We start from the raw sequence: 22,417 nt of genomic DNA, 5'->3' as shown, positions 1-22,417 counted from the left end.
CCTGTGAGAGCTTTCTCTTCAAGCTAGTAAATACTAACCTTCTCAGGCCAGTGAGTTACCTTTTGCACCTTGTAGAGTAACTTCAAATTAAGGGCAGGCCACTCCTCCTCTAGTGGGTGGCAATTGTAAACTGCAGGTATTTTGACAGAAAGCAACAAACGCCACACATGCTTTATGTTCTAGAAATGTCACCATGTGGAATTTATCCACAATAATTAAGGATATGCAAAATAGTATTTAGTTTCCTGTTGCCCTTAATGACTAAATCTTGGAAGCACCAAAAGGGTCCAAAAAATAGGAAAGGGTTATAGTATCATATATCATAGACACACAAAGGAAAATATCACATGATAATTTCAAACTATGTAGAAACATGGCCACTGATATGCAAAAGCATATTCTTAAATATTAAAGTAAATATGAAATTCTTTTTTTACCTAGTTCACAGTTTATTTATCTTGAATTATGCATAGGATTAGGTTAACGCTAGAAAATAGCTACCTTAAATATGTGTCAGGAGTGGACAGATATGGACAGATATGGGTGAATGGTACATAAATTATGAGCAAAGTTACTGAGAAAATCACTTATGAAGCAATACAGAACAGTAAATATGAAATTCTTAACATCAACATATGGACAGAACCTAAGAAGAGATACATCCAGGCTCCACACGTGGATGATGGTAGTCTAACTCTGCTCATCTTCTAATATTCTCTGATGTTTCTCAAATGAATACACCATGATCGGTGTCATTTTTTATTCAAAAGAAGATAATAACAAAAACATGAGAAGTGGTATCAATATGTGTGAAGTAATGTACCTTCTATGTGGTGAATATAAACTAACCCTTCTATTAATTACAATAAAAATAGCAAAAAAGAAGATAATAAAATTGTATTTAGTGTAGAAAAAGTTTATTTAAAGTAGTAAAAGTGTTTTGTAGTGTTTTGAAAGATACCAAAGAAACACAAGCTATGATGGGAAGGAGGCAGGATTAAAAATAGGATTTAGGAAGAATGCCTTACAAGTATGACAGTGAGGCTCTGAAATGTGCAGTGAGCAGAGGTCATGGAATGTGGCTGCCTTGGGGATTTGTAAGAAAAGGATGGCCAACTCTTATTTGAGGACAGCTTGAATGCCATCCTGACCTCCACGGCCTCTTGAAGGTCCATGTGCAAAAAGACCAAGCTGAAATACAAATTCTACTCACAGACACACAAAGCCATCAATTCTGTAGGTTGCCGCCAATCCTCTACAATCTTCTATTCAACAGAATAGAATCTAACCAATCTTTCTAACCAACACTGGGAGCCAAGGCCTTTGACCCACAGCCCAGCACCTCCCAGCACACTAAAGATAAAATACAATCAAATACCAAATACAAATACAAATATAAAGTACAATCAAATATCATTAGTATTCTCAATTTACAACTGTCTTTTATCGAATCTTCCATGTGAAGGAGAAATTGTAATGAATTTCATTCATTTACGCTTGGACCCACACTTGATTGTATTTCTTTTTCTTTTTTTTCTTTTTTTCTTTGTGTGTGTGTGTGTGTGTGTGTGTGTGTGTGTGTGTGTGTGTGCGCGCGCGCACATGTGTACGTACCACAACTGGTACTTGAACTCAGGGCCTGGGTATCATCCCTTAGCTTTTCCCCTCAAGGTGGTCATTCTTAAGGTGTAACACTTAAGTTACAGCTGGTCTTCTGGCTTTTGGTTGGTTAACTGGAGAGAAAAATCTAGAACTTTCCTGTTTGGGCTGGTTTTGAATGGAGTTCCTAAGATCTTAGCAACAGGAATAACTAGGTTGACAGGCATAAACCAGTAGTACCCAGGTTCACCTGCCAGTTTTATAGCTAAAAATGTCACAAACACCTATTTATGATCAAGGCCATCACTGCCATCAAAATAACTATTTGGGATACTGTTAAATATGAAAGTGTGAGTGTTAAATTCTAACAAGTTGATTTACTTTTAAAAGGCCTCTAAGATGTGTTTCCTGATCTGCCCTATAAAGACAAATGAGAATGCTTTCCAAGATCATAATAAAGTGTACTTTTGCTTAGAAATACTGATGTAGGCCATCAGAGAGGAGAAGGAAGATCTGAGTAAGAACCACAAGGATTGAACCAAGAAGGATCATTTGAGGTAGGTTTAGGTATATTTGTGTATGCCTCTATATATCTAATATTCACAATGCCTATCATTGATGATTTTTACACTGCCCTACTTTAGGTTCAAACTAGTTAGGGAAATTAAGAAAATGGGCAGAAATGAGTGAAGAGAGACATAAAAATTCCAAGATGAAGGAGCAAGCTAAAGTTGGAACATATACTAACAAAACGGATAACATATAGTAATGCTCAAACCCAGAGGAAAAAGTGGACAATGTGCAATGGCATTTAAGGGACCTACCTCTTAAGTCAAGATATAAAGCAATGAAAACCATGTTTCTTGGGAGTCTTTTGCCTTCCTCCAGGAGGAGCCTGAGCTACCATTTTGAAGCAAGGAGTCTGACCCAGAGAAGGTCATGTAAGGTGTACAGTACACGCTAGGAATTCTGTGATGCTAATGAATAGTATTCTGGTCACAGGAGAGGTGTGGTTTTCCAGCATTAAGCCTCATTTAAATAGCATTCTTAGGGCTATTTATGTTCTGACGTTTTCTTTCCATTGCAAATTACAAGAAAAATAAATGAACTACTTGGATGGAACTATTCTTAATGTATTTTTACACAGAGGATAAAGGACAGAAGTTAACTTTTCCTTGATGACTCAGATTAATCATTAGAAGCATGGGCGGCTAGGCAATGCTGCACACAGAGATAAGTTCAGAACCCAATCAAGTATGTGTATGCTAAATGACCTGAAACTGCTTGCCTCCTGAGTTCCTGCATCTGCATATAATATTCTATCTGGCTGTGTCTTCTCAGATGTGTCATGTTCTTTTTATAGATGCATCTCTGCCCTACGGTGCAACAGAAAGAACCATACCATAGATTCTCCTCAATTTAGGTTATTTCTAGCTAGTTGACCTTGGATACATCATTTAACATCTCTGCATTTCAACTCAATAAACTTCAAGGCGCTTTCCACTAAGCTTCTCATCATATTTTGTTACTTCTCATTTGTTGTATACTTTAAAGCCAAATAAAGCTAGCTAACTTTGCATGAAAAGTTAAACAAAAGAGAAATGTAAACACATGATGTGTTTCCTTGTAAATGACAGGGTTGTGCCTTGTGATACCTATGTGTCTTCTACAGACAAATTATATTTATATACTTCACATCCCTTGGTAGATTTCCAAGATTATACATAATGAAATACATAATGCATTTCCATAGCCTCTATTGTACCTAAAACTCACAAGGCTAATCTACAATTACCTGGCACTACTCTAATTTGGGTCATATATGAGCAAAAAAGTATACATTCTCCTCCACTAGGGAATGGCAATGCACCAATCAAATGGATTGCAAGATGAATACTCTCATTTGGAAGTATTCTGTATCTCATTTCCTTAGGAAGATTTTTGGTACTTGGGAAAACATAAAAATGCACTGCCAATTACAGACTGTTTCTGCAATCTTGAAGGGAAGGGAGCTTATTCAGCTTCAACTTTCCTAAGTCTCAAATACATGACTTTCAGCCTGAAACCTATGCCCTAGTGTACTCTTCCCATCACACATTTCTCCTGAGAAGTTACGATCATGGATCTACATCCAGGCAGGGCCAAAAAAAAAAAAAAAAAAACCCACAAAATATACCTTTTCAGAGACCCCAAAGCACATCTTAGCTACTGTGAGTAATAAAAATCTATAGTAAACAGAAAGACTTAAATATATGAAGATCCAGAGGTAGAAAACAAAAGGGTTATATACCTATAAGCTAGGTCATATCCTGTTTATTCTCCATGCAAAGACTGCTGACAAAGAGACTCCATGTTAATTTCTAACTCTTTCTCAACTCTCCCACTAACAAGTTTTCTCTTTACCTGAGACTACGTTTCACCCATCAGCACAGGAATGCCCCTCCCTTTTACTTCATAACAGTACCCCTCCTCATCTTTCTAGCCATCATTCAAGTATGGACCCCTAGATTCCCCAGCCTTTGCCAGGAGTCATTTCCCCTGTTATGTGTGGATCTCCACTAGATTAAAAGCTAGAAGAGACAGGGCCCTGTGCATTATTTATCTCTGTAACCCAAGAGCTCAGCATAATGCCTAGCACCAACACTGATAGAGCATGCACACTGACACAAAACAGAACCCTTCCAGCAATCCTACCCTCTCCCCATCTGCACTGGCCTTCCAATAGACCACAGTGTTAATTCAGTGCAGGGTGGGCCAGAATGCATTGTCTATATCATAAATAATGCAGAAGTGTACCTTCCTGTTTCCATTTTTTAAATTATTCTTAACACTTAAGGACCTTTTTAACAGTATCCCATCTCATCTAATCAAATCTTTGCAAATCCTCTAGTTATTACCACTAACAACTAATGACTGGTACTAAAAGATTTCCTGGTTAGGAGAGAGGGCCCATGCTTATAATCCTAGCTACTCAGGAGGCTGAGATCTGAGGATCACTATTCAAAGCCAGTCCACACACTAAAGTCCAAGGGACTCTTATCTACAATTAATAATTACAAAACTGTAAGTAAGCTGTGGCTCCAGGTGTATGGTGGTAGCTTTGAGCTAAAGAGCATAGGGACAATGCGCAGGCCCAGGGGTAAGGTGGTAGCCTTGAGCTGAAGAGCTCAGGGACAGTACCCCAGCCCAGAGTAGAAGCCCCATGACATGACCTCCCTGCCCCCCCCCCCCAGAAGAAAAAAGATCTCCTAGAGCTAGCAGTAGGAGCAAAGTGCTCAGGTCCTTTCCTTGATTTGAACTTGATGCAATCTTTTACTATACTAGGGTAGTCCATCTTCCTGAGTGTTAAGGGGAGCAGGGAGTGTTAAGAGGAGCAGGGACTGGCACCATCCTGAATGCGCTGAGTTCCCCACCCCATTGTGGAAGGTTAACAATGGTACAGCCCAGCAACCTTGACCTTCTCCCCACCCCCCCATGAGGAGGGATATCTGCTTGGGTGGGGGTGGGCCTGCTTTGTGTGGAGACCTTCCCAATTTGCACGCCAACTCCAACTAAGGTGATAGGTAAATTCAAACACTGGGCTGTAACCCTATTGGCTACCTGCATAAGGCCAGAGCTGGCAATGGTCCCTCTGCGTATGTAACTATCCCATTGGCCATCTGGGTGGCCAGGCTCAACTGCATGGGTTTTGCCCTTAAAAACCCAGCGAGAGAGTTGCTTGGGGTCACAGTGTCAGCTTCTGAGTCTGCACTGTGTCCCTGGCTGGTCAGTTCAGCATCTACTTCCCCAATAAATTCACCTTTTTATATGAGACTGTCTCTGTGTGGTGGACTCTGGCGGGACGTGGAATCCCCTCCTCTTGACCCCATAACACTGAGGCCAGACCTTATTTCTGGTGATTCACAAAGAGAGTCCAGAGATAAAATCTTATGAGATAGAGAATTTCATAGCAGCAACACTGCAGCACTTCCAATTTAATACCTATTTCCTTTCCTCCTTCGGTAGTTGTTTCCTTTTTATTTTCTTCTTCTTTGTGTGTGTGGGGGGGGGGGCGGGCTCGTGGGACTTGAACTTGGCCTGGGCCCACTGTCCCTGAGCAATTCAGTCAAGGTTACCACTCTACCACTGGGCCTGAGTGTAGTCCCTGAGCTCTACAGCTTAAGGCTATAGCTCTACCCTTGACCAAGCCCCACTTCCATTTTCTAGAGGTTAACTGGAAATAGGAATCTCATGTCCTTTTGTGCCCAGGCTGGCTTTGAACCTTGGTCCTCAGATCTCAACCTCCCGAGTAGCTAGGATTACAGGCATGAACCACTGTGCCCCCCTTCTCCTTTTTTTAATTACTACATAGTTGTACAAAAAATTAATTTCATAAGTCATTTGATGAGTACAATGCATCTTAATCAATGTAATGTTTTTTTAAATCAAATGAGAAAATGTGGTAATGTACTTATAAACCTATAAAGGATTATCTTGAATACTTTTTTGCCATTTCTTTGCACAATAACAACAGTGTAGAGCTCAACTGTAGCATCTTGACTTTCTCCTATCCACCCGAAGTTCTGAATGGCTGGAATCAATGGTCAGAGAGGACTTTAGGGACTTCCTCAAGCCGTGATGGACAGACCATGGAAGCTCTTCAGTACCACACGCCTCCAGGCAAGTGAGGCCAACTTCTGCCAGTCTTAAAGGTGGCTGCCACTGAAGTGTTCTAGTGCCCCCCAAACTCCATCCTCCTCATTCCGCACACATAACCACCTCCACTCCAAGAGATACCAGAATGTTGGACAACTTGGCAGCTAGCCTGTGAAGATGTAGAAATCCTGATGGAATATGAGGCAACAAAGAGCATGCTTGCAGCTAACTCAAATGCTTAGGCTCTCAGACAAGTCCAAATAATCCTTTGTGTATTCTCTCCCACCTTTTCTTTGGAAAACATTCCTCAGTGCAGAATTGTCCAAGTACCATTTTTCATGGGCTAAATCAAGGGCTGTAAACTGCAAAAGAATGGAGATATGTTTTCCATACAAAATTACATGTTACAAAAAAATTAAAATTCAGTCCAAAAAAGCATCCTAGAAAATCAGAAAACTGGTTAGTGGCTTTTCAAGTTAAATTGTCCTGAATTAGAAATGTTAAATACAATAAACAGAATTCCAAAAGATGAGAACATTAATTAGAACTTAGCAAGGTGGATAGGATGGAAAGGAAGCATTACAACCTGCTGACAGGAAACTAACGTAGAATAGCCACTATGAAAAATCTTCATGAAAGTTCATCAAAAATATATACACAGATCGTCATGCAAGTAAATCAGGCACATATAGCCACATATCACGTTTTCTCTCTTATGCGTAATCTAGACCATAGTGGGGAAAATTACATGAGTGAAAAAAGATGGAGAATGGACATGTTCTATTTTGGGATGGGAACCAATGTAGGGAAGTGACAAGAAATAGTGAAGAATGGTGGCAGATAGGATTGATGTGCTTTATTATGCACAGATGAAAATATAATTAAAGCCATTTATAGTTGTTTTAAAAGAGGAAGGAACAGAGTAAATACAATCAAAGTGTATTGCATACATGTATAACATCATCACAATGAAATCCTTTGGCATAATTAATATGCACAAAAAGCATTTAGGCTGCTCAAAAAAACTCTGTATATACATAAAGGCAGATCCCAAAGGAAAGTGTGCAAATGAAATTTAATACAAATTCAAGATTTTGCTTTGTCATTTATCAGGGACTTTTATTGAGTAATCATTCACAACCATATTTGGGCAAAAGTCTTAATGCAATCCAACCACATGAACTTGCTTAAAAAAAATAAATACAGCAACCAAACCCCAATCAGAACTTCGGACACCCCTCACCTCCCTCCAATACTCTAGTGAAGGAGCGGAAGAACAGTAATAAATCATAACAGGCCCAATGCTAAGGAGATACAGGCTCTCAGGCAGCAGGCAATGCACATATAAATTATCTGGCTTAAACCACCACTTCTAGTCTACCTCTATGATAATATCTTCTGAAACAGGAAAAGTTATTAAGGTGTCAAACTATAAAGTGGACTCTTTTGAGTCCCCTGCTTGAGGATTTCTCCTTAGGCTCAAAGTAGACACATGCCTTTTTTTTTTTTTAAGCAGTCCTGGGGCTTGAACTCAGGGCTTGGTCATTGGTTAAAAATGATTTGGGAACTGGCTGCAGATGGTTCACGCCTCTAATCCTAGTAAGTCAGAAGGCTGAGGTCTGAGGATCATGGTAGTTTGAAGCCAGCTGAGGCAGACAAGTCCCCAGAAGACTCTTATCTCCAATTAACCACTCAAAAATGGAAGTGGTACTGTGGCTCGAGAAGCAAAGCCCTAGCCTTAAGCACAAAGAGGCTCAAGGACAGTGTCCAGGCCCTGAGTTCAAGCTTCACAACCACCACCAACAACAACAAAAAATGATTTTTACTCAGAAGCTCACTGGATATACAATGCAACTGGTCAAATCAATAAGACTTTTGGTGCTGTGCAATCATTAAATGTTTGTTAAATGAGCCCAAGAGGCAGAAACCAAAAAGTAACAAAATGGCAAGGCAGGTCGATTGTGATGAATGCCAAAGAAAGCTTTAGATTTCTGCAATATCTTAATAAATGAGGGAGAACCTTCATATGCAGAAAATAGAAAGTGAGAGTGACCTCTTAAACATGATTATTATGTACAAATTTTAAGACTATTATTTCATTTTGCATTAAAATCCATCAGGAAAAAGAAATATTAACAGTAAGAAATTCCTCTTGAAGCCTGGTGCTGGTAGCTCACACCTGTAATCCTAGCTACTCAGGAGGCTTAGATCTGAGGATCACAGTTCAAAGTCAGTCCAGGCAAGAAAGTCCATGAGACTCTTATCTCCAATTATCTACCAGAACACTGAAAGTGGTGCTGTGGCTGAAGTGGTACAGCGCTGACCTTAAGCTGAAGATGAGGAGCTCAGGGACAACACTCAGGCCCAGAGTTCAAGCCCCACAACAGACCAAAAAAAGAAAAGAAAAAGCAATTTTCTCTTGAACATTGATCGATGTTGATTAAAAATATTCCAGTAAAGTCCAGCATGGTGGCTCACACCTATAATCCTAGCTACTTAGGAGGCTGAGATCTGAGGAAGAAGGTTCAAAGCCAACTGGGGTACAAAGGACCTGAGACTCTTATCTCCAATAAACCCCGGGTACAGGCCAGGAGTTTGGCCTAGTGGTAAAAGTGCTTGTCTAGCATTCATGAAAAACCGGTTTTGATTCCTCGGTACCACATATATAGAAAAAGCAGGAAATGGTGCTGTGGCTCAAGTGGTAGAGCTCTAGCCTTGAGAAAGCTCAAGGACAGTGCTCAGGCACCGAGCTCAAGGCCCAGGACTGGCAAAAAAAAAGTATTACCCTCCCCCCTTACTTTTTTTAATTCAGAACTGCTTACTCCTGAGTTAGCCCCAGCCTGTCAGCACAATAAACTTCAGACTTTTTACTATTAGTCAGAGTTTGTGACTTTAATGGGGTCCCAACCCACTTCAATAAGACTTTCCTGTCTGGTATGCTTCAAACCAAGATCCTCAATTCTCAGACTCCTGACTAGCTACAACTCAGTCTTGAATTACAGATGTCAGCTCATTTTATTTTTTCCTATCTTTTCTTTTTCTTTCTTTTTTTTTTGGGGGGGGGGTCAGTCATGGAGCTTCAATTCAGGACCTAAGCTGAACTATGACTATGTTACTCAGGACTAATGCTCTACTACTTTGGGCCACAGTTCTATTTCCCAAGGAGAAGACAATTATTTTGTTTTTCCTTTTTTTGGTACTGGGGCTCAAACCCAGGATGTTGCACTTACAAGGCAAGAACTATATCACTGAGCCCCACTGTTTAGTTCTTTTTGTAAATACCAAGATTTAAACTCGGGGCCTCATGATTTACAAGGCAAGTCCTACCACTTGAGCCTCATCTCCAGTCTAGAGATCGTCAATTTTAATACATCTTATAAATCAATAAATTTCCTTCTAGATCATGTCAATGCTCCATCCTATTGAGTACTAAAGTTGTTGGGTTTAAGTGTCCACATCATAAATTGGATATGAGGGATGACAGGAGTTTTTTGGTTAACTATGCATTTCAGCTTTCTTTATCAGCTGCTCTATCACAAACTGAGTTCACAGTAATCACAGCTGCTGCAAAGCAGCTTCAAACATAAATGAAACAAATAACAAGTAGATCAATACAAGGTGACACACTCCCAGGCTGAAATTGTGTCCTACCGTGACCCACTGCTGCCCTTTTGCACTCTACAGACTTAATGACACACCAGGACCATAGTAAAGATGTGTGTTTTTCCCAAGTGAGAATTGGATTTATTTCAGTACCAACAAAGGATCATGCCCACCAGGAGATGGTTTCATGAAGCTATGGCCCTCTATTGTAAAACTCACAGAAAATCAGAAAGTCTAAGAAGAGAGTAACTTTAAAGGACAGGACATTTATATAGGCACTTGCTTCTGTTAGCAAAAGGAAAACAGTGTTATCACAACACACAGAAAGAGGAATCATCAAGCTCATTTCGTTATTGTTTTTTTTTAATATACTGTACCTTAGAAAACATAGAATGAATTTGCTACTTAGCATTGAAGATGATATGAGCCCCAAGGTAATTTAAAATAATTATTCTGTGAAGAGCACTTCCGTTCAGTAAGTGAGCATCTGAGCCAGGAACAGGTGCCTGTTAATCTAAGCTATTAAGGAGGCTGAAATTTGAGGATTATGGTTCAAAACCAATCCCTGCAGAACAGTAGCCATCAAAAAGGAAGCAGTTGGAGTGTGATCAAGCAAGAATGTGAGGCTCTGAGTTGAAGCCCATATACCAGCATAGGTTAAAAAAAATCAGAGCACAAGTTTCCTGTTGGAAAGGAGAAAAACCACTATAGGAAACAACTATCACCCAGCTCCCTAAGGACTAGCCTCATGGCTTCTGTGGGAGATGAAGAGCCTACGTGCAATCTTTATAAGTAAAGTTGGTCTGTGGTTCAAGCATGGCCAGAATGGGGAGATGGACAAAGATATCAACATGACCTGAACTGAATCCAGCCCAGCAACTGCCAAGAACAGCCGCTCCCATTCTTCACCTTGAGTCTCAGAGAAGAGACAATAAGCATTCTCAAATGATATCTCCTAAGGGAAAATAGACAAGCCTCTGAGGTATTCAAAGGGGAACTATGCCTTAGCCAACTCATTACTCAGAGTATTTGTCCAAGATAACAAGACAAAACAAAATGTAGTCTTCAAAGCCTGGGACAAAATCTAGGAAAGAAAAAAAAAAAAGAAAGGGAAAAAGGAAAGAAGCATAAAAGGAAAGATGAATTGAAGAGAAGGAAAGCAAACTCAACCATCCCTTAAATTAACACAATGCAGAACAGAAAGCTTCCTATTATAGAAGAACCTGGAGGAGAAAATAAAAGATCAGAAAGCAGGTGCTCAAGATTGAAATCTAAGAAACATTTAAAAGATTTTGCAGCCAACCAATATAATAAAGATGAGAATACTTGCCAACTAAGTAGTAATATATAAAATAACAGCAAAAAAATGAGGCTAGGTGGCTAAAAATGCAGAAACAGTTAAAATTTAAATTGATAATGCAGAAGAAAACTCAAATTAATTGCAGCAAAGGGGAGAAAAATAAAAGATTTTTATTGTGTAGAGAAAAAGATAAAAGCCATGAAGAAAACTCAAAAACTGCTGATCCTGAAGAACTTAAACTAGATAAATATTTCAAGTAATAATTACATGAACTCTTCCTAAAGAAAAAAAGAAAAGGAAATTTAAAATGTTCAAACAGGAAAAGGAAGTTCAGTTCCACGAAGAGGGAAAAATTTTAGTCTGGTATCTGTCTTCTATTAAGAACATTCCTTGCTAAAGGTGCAATGTCTACTTGAAAGAGCCGCGGAGACCCGCACCCAAGGACGCACACACGGACCACTGGATGCAATGAGCAAGAGGGTTTTATTCGGGCATGCTCGGGCTCCCAGGTACAAGTGACCTCGAGATCCGCAAGGTTCGGGTCAGTGGCTGAGAGCCCCGAATTGTCCTGGGGCTGGTTTTTTATAGGTCCACACACTCCGTTACAGCAGAGCCCGCGCTTCTTTAGCCAATAAGTTTAAAGCATTACAAGGTCTGCACGCAGGCAGCCAATAATTTTAGAACAAACCATACAATTTGACCAATCACCATTTAGATAGTGTTCGTGCTAAGTTGCACATCTCTGGCCCCTGGTATGAGGAAACAATCCTTGGTATTCAGCAAGATGTGAGCTCTTGCTTTGGAGGGTGAGGGGCTCTTGCTGCAATCCATTTTTACTACTAAGGGAAAAGGGTAGGTTTAGGCTTTACACAAGTTTTTGCCCAGTTATGAAAGGCACGGGCATTAGCAAGACATGCTTACAGACCATTCTATGACCTCCTGGTACAAAGTGGTCAACATAGAAATAGTTTCCAAGCATGATCTTACCTGGAACTTGGTAATAGCCAAAGAACACAAAAGTAAGCTAAGTAACAATCAAAATACGGGAATAGGCTAAACCTCAGGTTTACACCCATCAGGTGGTTGAATGAGATAAGATAAGGATTAGGGAGCTTCCCAAGCTGGGGGAACTGACAGGAAGTTCTCATTCAATTGTCAAGGAGTAGTTTTATGGCCTGCAGGCTCCAATTCCTTAGTTAGCAGAACACCTGGTTATAAGCATGAGCTAAAACTTAGAATGGCAGTCCTGTGATTCTGACTTGGGGTCTTTCATACTAATTTTTAGTGCAACACGAAGACTGCAAGACAAAGCATCCTTTACATAAACAAACATACTTAAATATTCAAAAAGTCAGAAAATGTAAAATCCATGAGACCCCCATAAAATGAACTAGTCACTAATAAAACTAATCAAATGATTCATTAGCATAGAAAAAAGACTACTCGCCTCTACATTTCTTCAAAGTTATGAGGGAGAGATCCAATTACTTTATTAATAAGTCATTCTGACCTGAGAATAGAAAAGGAGCTGGTAAATATGGTTAAATATAAAATAGCTCAGAGAATGAGGGCCTTGTACTGTTTTCTTAATATTATTTGACAGTGGCCAAAAAAGTTATTAAAAGAAAAAACTCAAACTGAGAAGTAATGAGAAAAAGAAACTGAGTTAATACCAAAGTGATACAATATACAATATTGTATATAATATAAATAAAACGTCACTTGCTCTGGAATAGTATCATTCACAGTGTAGCATAGTGTATCATTCATTGTTTCTTTTTTGAAAGATCAAGCAAAGGTTCCACACCAGCAGCTAATCAATAGATTTATTAATTTTGCCATAAATCAGCAGAGGAAATCTTGAAGCTTAAAGTTCACTGTAGCTTTATATATTCCTGCTTAAAAGCTTCAAGTTTCCATTATTGAAACATGCATTTTGATGTGAATATAAGTGTCAATTTTTAGATAAATCAAGAAATTTTGTTGCCTGTTAGAAAATATAGAGAAAACACACATTGATAATTGAGTTTAAAAGATCTCTTACTTACTCAGGAGGCTGAGATCTGAGGATCACCATTCAAAGCCAGCCCTGACACTAAAAAGTCCATGAGACTCTCATCTCCAATTAATCACCAGAAAACTGGAAGTGGCTCTGAGGCTCTAGGGGCTCAGGGACAATGCCTGTTCTCAAAGTTCAAGAGGGGGGGGAGGGAGGAAGGGAGGGAGGGAGGGAGGGAGAGAGAGGGAGAAGGGGAGGGAGAAAGAGAGGGGGGAGAGAGAGAAGGAAGGGGAAAGGGAAGGGGAAGGGGAAAAGGAAGGGGAAGGGAGGGAAGGAGGGAGGGAGGGAGGGAGGGAGGGAGGGAGGGAGGAAGGAAGGAAGGAAGGAAGGAAGGAAGGAAGGAAGGAAGGAAGGAAGAAGGGGCAGAGGGAAGGAAGAGAGAGAAAGAAAGAGGGAGGGAGAGAGAGAGAAAAAAAGAAAGAAGAGAGAGGAAAGGAAGGAAGGAAGGAAGGAAGGAAGAAGGGAGGGAGGGAGGGGAGGGGAGGGAGGGGAGGGGAGGGAGAGAGAGAGGGAGGGAGGGAGGGAGGGAGGAAGGAAGGAAGGAAGGAAGGAAGGAGAAAAAGAAAGAAAGAAAGAAAGAAAGAAAGAAAGAGAGAGAGAAAGAGAGAAAGAAATGAATTGGACCTAGGTTGGAAAGGAAGATTTTAATAAGAAATAGTCAAATATGGGGACCACCAGTTTGGCCTAGTGATAGAGTGCCTAGCATGCACAAAGACCTGGGTTCGATTCCTCAGTACCACATACATAGAAAAATGCCGGAAGTGGTGCTGAGGCTCAAGTGGTAGAGCTCAAGCCTAAGACTGGCAAAAAAAAAAAATAGTCAAAGAAGTTTAGAAATTCTTATCTATAGGACTGTTATTAGATTTCATGTACAAGGTCCTGGGTTCAATTCCCAGCACCCCTGTAATTACAGCTCACCCCTGTAATCCTGGCTACTCAGGAGGCTAAGATCTGAGGATCACAGTTCAAACCCAATTAATCACCAGAAAGCTCAGGGACAGTGCCCAGGCCCAGAGTTCAAGTCCCATAACCCACAAACATACCAAAAAAAAAAAAAAAAAAAAAAAGATGTCTTGGTACATAAAAACCTGAGCTTTCCATTACCACAATCACGAAAGTGGCCAAGCTACATTTCTAACTCTTTTTTTTATGACTTCAACTAAGTCTTCTTTACTCTCCTGAACATTTTCTACTTTTTTTCTCTCTCTACAATGTGAGCCAAGATTCCAGAACTTCATCTGGTAGGCCTACCTCATTAGCCATCCAATGCATTTGATGATCCATTCAGCTCTTTCAGATGCAGTGTCTGCATGTCAGTTTCTTCAGTAAAGCTCTTTGAAAGCTACTTACTGTTGTAACACTTGTACGTTGTGAGTCTTTTTCTCAGTTCCTTCACCTGATCAGGATCTCCTCGTTATCAGTGACTCTTTCCACAGTTCCTAACTTTTCACTTCTAATCTCCTTTAGGTCTCTTTCAGCTTAACTTACATTTTTTCCGTAGAAAATCTCCATCAAGTTGGAGGGATTTTTTGATCAGATATATGTTGGAGAATGATATATACAGTCCCAAAACCCTGGACAGTGGTTTAACCACAGGTAAAGGTTCTGAAAAATGGATATTGGTTTTCACCATGACACAAATATCATAGAATTTAATATATAAAACTAGGTGTTGCACCTAGATTGCACATCTAGGTGTGTACTGCATATGTAACGTACAATAGCCATGAGAAATAAAAGAACACTAGAGACAATAAATTAATCACCAGACATAAGCAGTACAAATGACACAACACATACTGGTGGAGTTTTGTGTTTTAGTTTGCTTTTGGTACCAGTAATGAGGCTTGAATTCAGGACCTGGGCAGTGTCCCTTGGCTTTTTCCATCCAAGTTGGTGTTCTCTTACTTGAGCCACAGTTCCCTTCTGACTCTTTTGTACTTAACTGGAGATAAGAATCTCAAGGACTTTCCTACCTGAGTTGTCTTCAAACTGGGATCTTCAGATATCAGCTTCCTGAGTAGGTAGGATTACAGACATGAGCCACCAGCATCAGGCTTCAACTGCCAATTTTGTGGCTAAAAATGTCACCAGTGGTGATACAATCACTATTGGAGTACAAAGACAAAAGAGATCAATTCTGACAAGTGCTTTTTTATGTTTAAATTACTTTGTTATCTAAGCCTTCCTAGGAACAGAAATGTTAACATCTGGGGAATCTAGAGTGTAGCCGAGTGGTAGAGTGCTTGCCTAGCATGTGTAAATTCCTGGGTTCAATTCCTTTGTACCATATACACAGAAAAGGGCTGAACTGGTTCTGTGGCTCAAGTGGTAGAGCACTAGCCTTGAGGAAAGCCCCAAAACAGTGGCCAAGCCCTGAGTTTAAGACTTAGGACTGGCAAAAAAAAAAAAAGTCAAAACAAGTGTTAACATATGAGAATCAACGGGAGAGAAAACACAGTCTTAGTGAGAGCATCTGGGTGGAACCAAGAACAATGAGTGAACCACGGTACCTGGCTTAATCTATTTTACAGTGGGAAAAAAAATGTCTGAAGTAGTACACACCAAAGTAGAAGTAAAATAAACAGTAAACACAGACTCCAGTAATACAGTTATTTGATACCATTTATGGTAATATACATTCTATATAATGCTGTGTGTTAAGCTTCCAGGACAGTAAGCCTATTGACACATAGTCACAAACATGCAAGTATGGGATTACAACATTAGGACAAGCTACAATATCACATGGCAGCAAGTCTTTCAGCTCTACTATAAGCCTATAGGACACCACGTTGCATATGAAGTCCATTGATGAGTGCAATGTTGTTACGTAGCAGGTGACAGAATTTCTCTCACCAGGCTCTCCCTACCCTCTGTGGATAAATGGTTTTGAAGCCAGAGATAACTAAAAACAACCGAATTCTTAGATGGGAATTAAAGAAAAAAAAATAGCATGGCCCTACCACATACATTGAAAAGGTCAGGAGTTGCTGAATGTACATTCTTTTATATATGAAGCTAAGGTTTTATTTTTTATTTTTTTTCCTCTGAAGCAACAAGAATTAACTTTTTTCTGTAGAAACACTGAACATATCTTAAAAAGAATAACTATAACAGATACAAACACGTCGCTGTAATACTTCAAATCTGATACAATGACCATTTCAACAACAGAGATGCTCAACTTGCAAATTTCTGACTTGCAAATAATCTACCTATTTTGGCAGTATGTACCTTTTTTTTTTAAATCCCCCTATGAACTTCTCTTTATCTCCTACCCCATCTCCAATTAAAAAGCAAGATGCCATCCTGAAAGCATGGCTCAAATGGTAGAATATCATCTGTGAGGAAAAAAACAACGCAGAGAACTTGAAACTCTGAGTTCAAGCCCCAGTAGGAACACTACATATATATGTACAAAAAAAAAAAACATAAACAGTACGATATTATTTCACATATCCCAGAACAAACAAAACAGTAAATAACAATTTTGTGTCTTATTACTTTCTTTAAGCATTGCACAAAGCAACTGCCATTTAATAGAGCAATTAATTAATAAAATGTACCCCGGTCAATTGCCTTTTAAACTGGTAAGAACAGATACTACACTTGATCTTAGCGAATAGGCTGAGAAGCGATTCAATTGCCTTTTAACATCCTCATCCATCCCCTTCCTACCCACCCCTCTGTCATTCTCCTTACTTCTGAGACATATACATTGAACTCTTGACTATATCCCCCCCCCCCCGCCTCATTCATCTACTCCTTATCTTTTGGCCCTAATACATCCCTTTAGAGTACTCACTTCTTGACAGTCTATTTTGTTGAACTTTGAGTTTGCCTTTTGAGTAAAAATTATGTATAATGAAAAGTATACAAATCAAGAAGATGGTAACATTAACTTTATTTATTTATTTATTTATTTATTTTTGCCAGTCCTGGGCTTGAACTCAGGGCCTGAGCATTGTCCTTGGACTTTCTCAAGGCTAGAGCTCTACCACTTGAGCCTCAGCCTCAGCACCACTTCTGGCTTTTTTTTTTTCTATGTATGTGGTACCAAGGAATCGAACCTGGGTCCTCGTGCACGCTAGGCAAGCACTTTAACCACTAGGCCAAACTCCCGCCCCAACATTAACTTTATAATAATAGTCATTTCTAGAACTAAACAAAAACTTTAAAAAAAATACTTAGAAAAATGACTTTTTACATTGGGTTTCTTTCTGTCACTATGCCTTGTAACATAGAGATTAATGACTTTTTTTAAAATTTTTGTATGTATCAAGTAACTCAGAGAAATGTTTACCCCTCCTTTCTCAACTACAATGATTCATTCTTTTGATTAAATAAATAAGAATAGTCCCAAACACTGATCTTACAAAGAATGAGTCAGATGGCCAAGAGGAAAACTAAATTCATCATAGCACAATAGGATATATATTATTTATAATATAAAAAGAGCAAGAAGGCCGGGAGTTTGGCCTAGCGGTAGAGTGCTTGCCTAGCATGCATGAAGACCCAGATTCAATTCCTTGGTACCACATACATAGGAAAAAAGCTGGAAGTGGTGTTCAGTCTCAAGTGGTAGAGCTCTAGCCTTGAGAAAGTCCAAGGACAGTGTGTAGGCCCTGAACTCAAGCACGGGACAGACAAAAAAAAAAAGAGCAAGAGAAAGTGAGAAAGTGGGCAGAGGAAAATCTTCAGAACAGTTAACTCAAAAGGATATTTTGTTGTCATTCACTGTACACTTAAAAATAAACATAAGCTTAGAAAAAGAGAATTGTCAAAGGCACATGTAACACTTTTAAAAAACTTGTTGCTAAGATGCAAAGACATGTAATTGTTGATACTAATACTTATAAATACATTCAATATTGTTTGCACAAAAAAAAGCACTTTTATCATGCTTGCTATTAGAATGAACAATGCCCTAAGCAGGAAATCCAAGTATTTTTACCAGGACTGCCTTACTGTAGATCAGGAAAGTGGTTTAGGAAAATCTTGTTCTTTTTTTTTCTTGATTTCAAATTACACTAAAAATCACAATAACTAAACTGACATAAAATTGGCACAAAAAGCAAATAAAAACAACTCTAAGATACCACCTTACCGCAATCAGAATGCCCAATATTCTGAACACAGACAATGACAAATGCTGGTGGGGTTGTGGAGAAAGAGGAACCCTACTGCACTGCTGGTGGGAATGTGAACAAGTTCAGCCACTCTGGAAAGCAGTGTGGAGGTTTCTTAAAGAACTGAAATAGACCTTTCTTACGATCCCACCATACCACTCCTGGGCTTCTACTCTGAACATCATAACCCAGGAATATGATAAGGACACCTGCTCAGCTATTCACAATAGCCAAGCAATGGAAACAGATGCCCCACTACAGATGAATGGATACAAAAAAATGATGGATACAAACACAATGGAATTCTACATAGCCAACAGACAAGATAAAATAATGGCATTTGCAGGGAAGTGGATGAAGCTAGAGTGAATCACTTTGAGTGAGACAAGTCAAGACCATAGGAACAAAAGGCGCATGGTATCCTTAATATGTGGATATTAGATCCAAAGAGTACAAGAGCAAGGACTCAATATTTGGGCATGCAAGTTTATGGACATGGTCTTGGAGACATAAACATAACTACATAGACATAAAAATCTATGATGAACTATATACTCCATAAACAATGTTTTATTACATAGATTAATATGTATCTGTGACATACAAATCCTCAGCTTAATTTTAATTATGTTCTAAAACCTAAGTGCCAATAATTGTATATAAAGATTCCCTTCTTGAATACTTGCTTGTTAAACATGACATTTGAAATATGATATAAAAATCAATGTTAATAAATTCTTTAATAAAAAAATTGGCACAAAAAGAGACTTTCACAAAATAGATAAGATAATCTAGATGTCACACAGCAATGGTCACCTATATGGTTATTTACAATTATGAAGAAAGTATCAGAAGTCTACATACATCTCTTAAAATTAATTAGTAAAACTGGATGCAGAAGACTGAACTAGACCCTATCTCTTTTTGTTGTTGCTGTTGGTCGTGGGGCTTGGACTCTGGGCCTATGCACTGTTGCTGAGCATTTCTGCTCAAGGCCAGCACTTGACCAGTTGAACCACAGCACTATTTCTGGTGTTCTAGCAATTAATTGGAGATAAGAGTCTCAGGGTCTTTTCATACCCAGGCTGGTTTTAAACTGTGATCCTCAGATCTCATCCTCCTGAGTAGCTAGGATTACAGGCATGAGCCACTGGAGCCCACATCTCTGTTTCTGTATAAAATTAAATTAGGAAAATCTTGCTCTTAACATTTTCTACATAGCTAATCCAAGAAACCAGGCCTTCCTTTCAGCTACTAGGTATTAGAAAAGTAACTTTAACACAAGGAATTTTCAGCATTTGTAAAAGTGATGACTTACCTGTTTCTTGGGATCTCAATTTTCTTTCTCATCTATCATGTATGATTATAGTTTGGTTTTCTTTTGTTTAGAACACTTTTCTCATAGGAAAATGTTTTTTTAAAAAAGAACAAGAAACAGATTCTTACTTTTTTCATTTTTTGTTTTTGAGTTTTTTCTTCCTTCTGTTCCCTTCTTCTCTTTCACCCTCCCTCCGTCCCTTTGCCTCTATATGTTGCCCAGATCAGCCACCCAAGGAGCTTAAAAGATTAAAGTCAAATGTGAATATGTTTAACGTTTTCTAATTATCTCACTATTGTTCAATTTAAAACATTAGCTACTTTCTTATACACACATTCACTGTAAAAGTACAAATGAAGGCCTAAATATTAGAACAAAGTTCACCATGAGAAAGATGGCTAAATAGGATTTTTTTTTTTTTTTTGGTCGGTCATGGGGCTTGAACTTGGGGCCTGGGTGCTGTCTCTGAGCTCCTCAGCTCAAAGTTACACCCTACCCCAGGAGCCACAGCACCACTTCTGGTTTTCTAGTGGTTAACTGAAGAGTCTCATGGACTTTTTAGTGCCTGGGCTGGCTTTGAACTGTGATCCTCAGGTCTCAGACTCCTGAGTAGCTAGGATTACAGGCCTGAGCCACCACACCCAGCTCTAAATAGGAATTTTAAAGACATGAATGTCAAATAATCATGGTTCCTCCTGTACCAATAGTTCCATTTTGATGAATCTTTTCTTCCTCCTTAGCCTAGACAGGTAAATGCTGTAATTCTTTTAGCACCACTCAATACCAAAATTCTACATTTCTAAGACAGATGTTTTCTGGACGAGTTGAAAAGAAAATCAGGGAAGATGCTGTTATTCTCTCAAAACCAGCATTATCTTCCACTGTAAACCTTACATCTGAAACTACCTGAGAAGACCAATCTCAGTTTCACAGAGGCAAAGTAACACTGGGATACAAATTCTCTCTTACATTATAACAACGTGTGCTGCTCATGCAAGAACATGAAATAAATAGCTCTTGGTTAAGTTTTTAGAACAAGGAAAGAGAAGAGTATCAAGTCTCACTCTGGCTTCTAACACAGAAATTCCTAAGCTTTTTGTCTCTTTGCCTGTCTCCAAGATGTGTGCAGTTGACTGGCTAGCGATGGGTGTGGGAATGACAAATTCATGAGAGGTCCACCTTGAGTATCTGATAGTTCAAAAGTCTTCAAACACCAATGCCACTGAGGGCAACTGAGAAACAAGCTAGAGATCAATCGTCATCCCAACTGGCAGGTAAGTACTTAAGAGATGCACTGAAATTCGAGCATAGAACCAACAGAAATGATAAGTATAAATCAATCATTTATCTTCTTCAAAAATCAGTTGTGCGGGCTGGGAGTTTGGCCTAGTGGTAGAGTGCTTGTTTGGCATGCATGAAGACCCAGATTTGATTTCTCGCTACTATATACATAGAAAAAGCCAGAAGTTGTGCGGCAGCTGCAATGATAGAGTGCTAGCCTTGAGAAATCCCAAGGACAGTGCTCAAAGCCCCAGGACTGGCAAGAAGAAAAAGAAGTAAGTTGTGCTTATTACTACTTCTTCACCTGTAATGAATCAGTTCCCATCCTCCTACGCAGTATTTTCCAAAGTGCTACCTCCACTATAACTTCTCTGTTGGAATCTTTTGATCCCAAAGAGAAGCACAAGTAAATGTCATAAAATAGTTCCTCAATATTATGATAACTATTGTGTAACTTTGTGAAAGTCCCTCCGTATTTCGTAACCTGAAAAATGTTGGTTGGCACAGGTTAGAAGCCAAAGTTACATATTCTCTTTTCTACAATAAAACGTGGGTAATACTAATACACAGGAAAAAAAATTGAGCAATAGAACTGACAAGTAAAGTGTCTTGATCTCTGGTTTCCTGATTTATATACCTTAAACTCTATCAGCAGTTCAATTTACAAATAACTTACAATTTAAAATGAAAAAAAAAAAAACTGGGTGCCAAAAACTCATGACTATAATCCTAGTTACTCAGGAAGCTCAGTTCTAAGGATCATGATTTAAAACCAGGCAGAAAAGTCCCCATGAGATTCTTATCTCCAATTAACCACTCAAAAATCTGAAGTGGAGCTGTGGCTCAAATAGTAGAGTGCTGCCTGGCACGGTGACTCATGCCTATAATCCTAGCTACTCAGGAGGCTAAGACCTGAGCATCACGGTTCAAAACCAGCCCGAGCACAAAAGACCATGATACTTTTATCTCCAATTAATCACTAGGAAACTGAAAGTGGGCTGTGGCTTAAGGTGTAGAGAGGCAGCCTTGGGCTGAAGAGTTCAGGGGCAGCGCCTAGGCCTAGGGTTCAAGCCCCATGACTAACCAAAAAAAGAAAAAGAAACAACTAGGAATTATAAGCCAGGCATACTGGTACGTGCTACAATCTCTGGAGACATAGAGGATTTTGATTTCTAGGCCAGCAGTAAGCACATCAAGCTATAGTAATTACTCTCTATCCCTAAGACAGTAAAGATTTGAGAGAAGAAATGCACACAATTCCTGTGTTCCAATGTCTAGAAAATATAAAATATTCATTCTGTGGTTGCTGATTCTGATCACAAACAGGAAAGGAATAGTTAACAGTCTAAGAATGAAAGGGCATGCATGCCAAACATCAGTATATCCAGTGTCTTCAAGAACTGTATTTCCTCCAAGAGAAAACCAGCTGTGTCTGATCCTGATTCACAGAAAGTAGTAAACTGAAAAGTCCTCAACCCTAAAATCAAATG

The 22,417-nt window shown here is 39.2% G+C and overlaps 1 protein-coding gene and 1 pseudogene across 5 annotated transcripts in view; both read right to left on the bottom strand.

The window, feature by feature from the left end:
* Klf12 (KLF transcription factor 12) overlaps positions 1-22,417 on the bottom strand; it is a 355,357-nt gene that overhangs the window by 198,997 nt on the left and 133,943 nt on the right. For 2 of the 5 annotated variants that reach the window (XM_090342038.1, XM_090342039.1), the window contains exon 3: positions 15,173-15,304. The exons of the other annotated variants lie outside the window; for them this stretch is intronic. The gene's annotated coding sequence lies outside the window, so the exon portion shown is untranslated. The remainder of the gene's footprint in view (positions 1-15,172; positions 15,305-22,417) is intronic. 5 annotated transcript variants of the gene reach the window in all.
* LOC150056835 (U2 spliceosomal RNA) lies at positions 16,672-16,838 on the bottom strand (annotated as a pseudogene).

Source organism: Megascapheus bottae, chromosome 11, assembly GCF_031878675.1.
Source record: "Megascapheus bottae isolate mThoBot1 chromosome 11, mThoBot2.hap1, whole genome shotgun sequence".
NCBI lineage: Eukaryota > Metazoa > Chordata > Mammalia > Rodentia > Geomyidae > Megascapheus > Megascapheus bottae.
The sequence above is the reverse complement of the archived record's forward strand: the minus strand, read 5'-3'. Positions and strand labels throughout refer to the sequence as shown.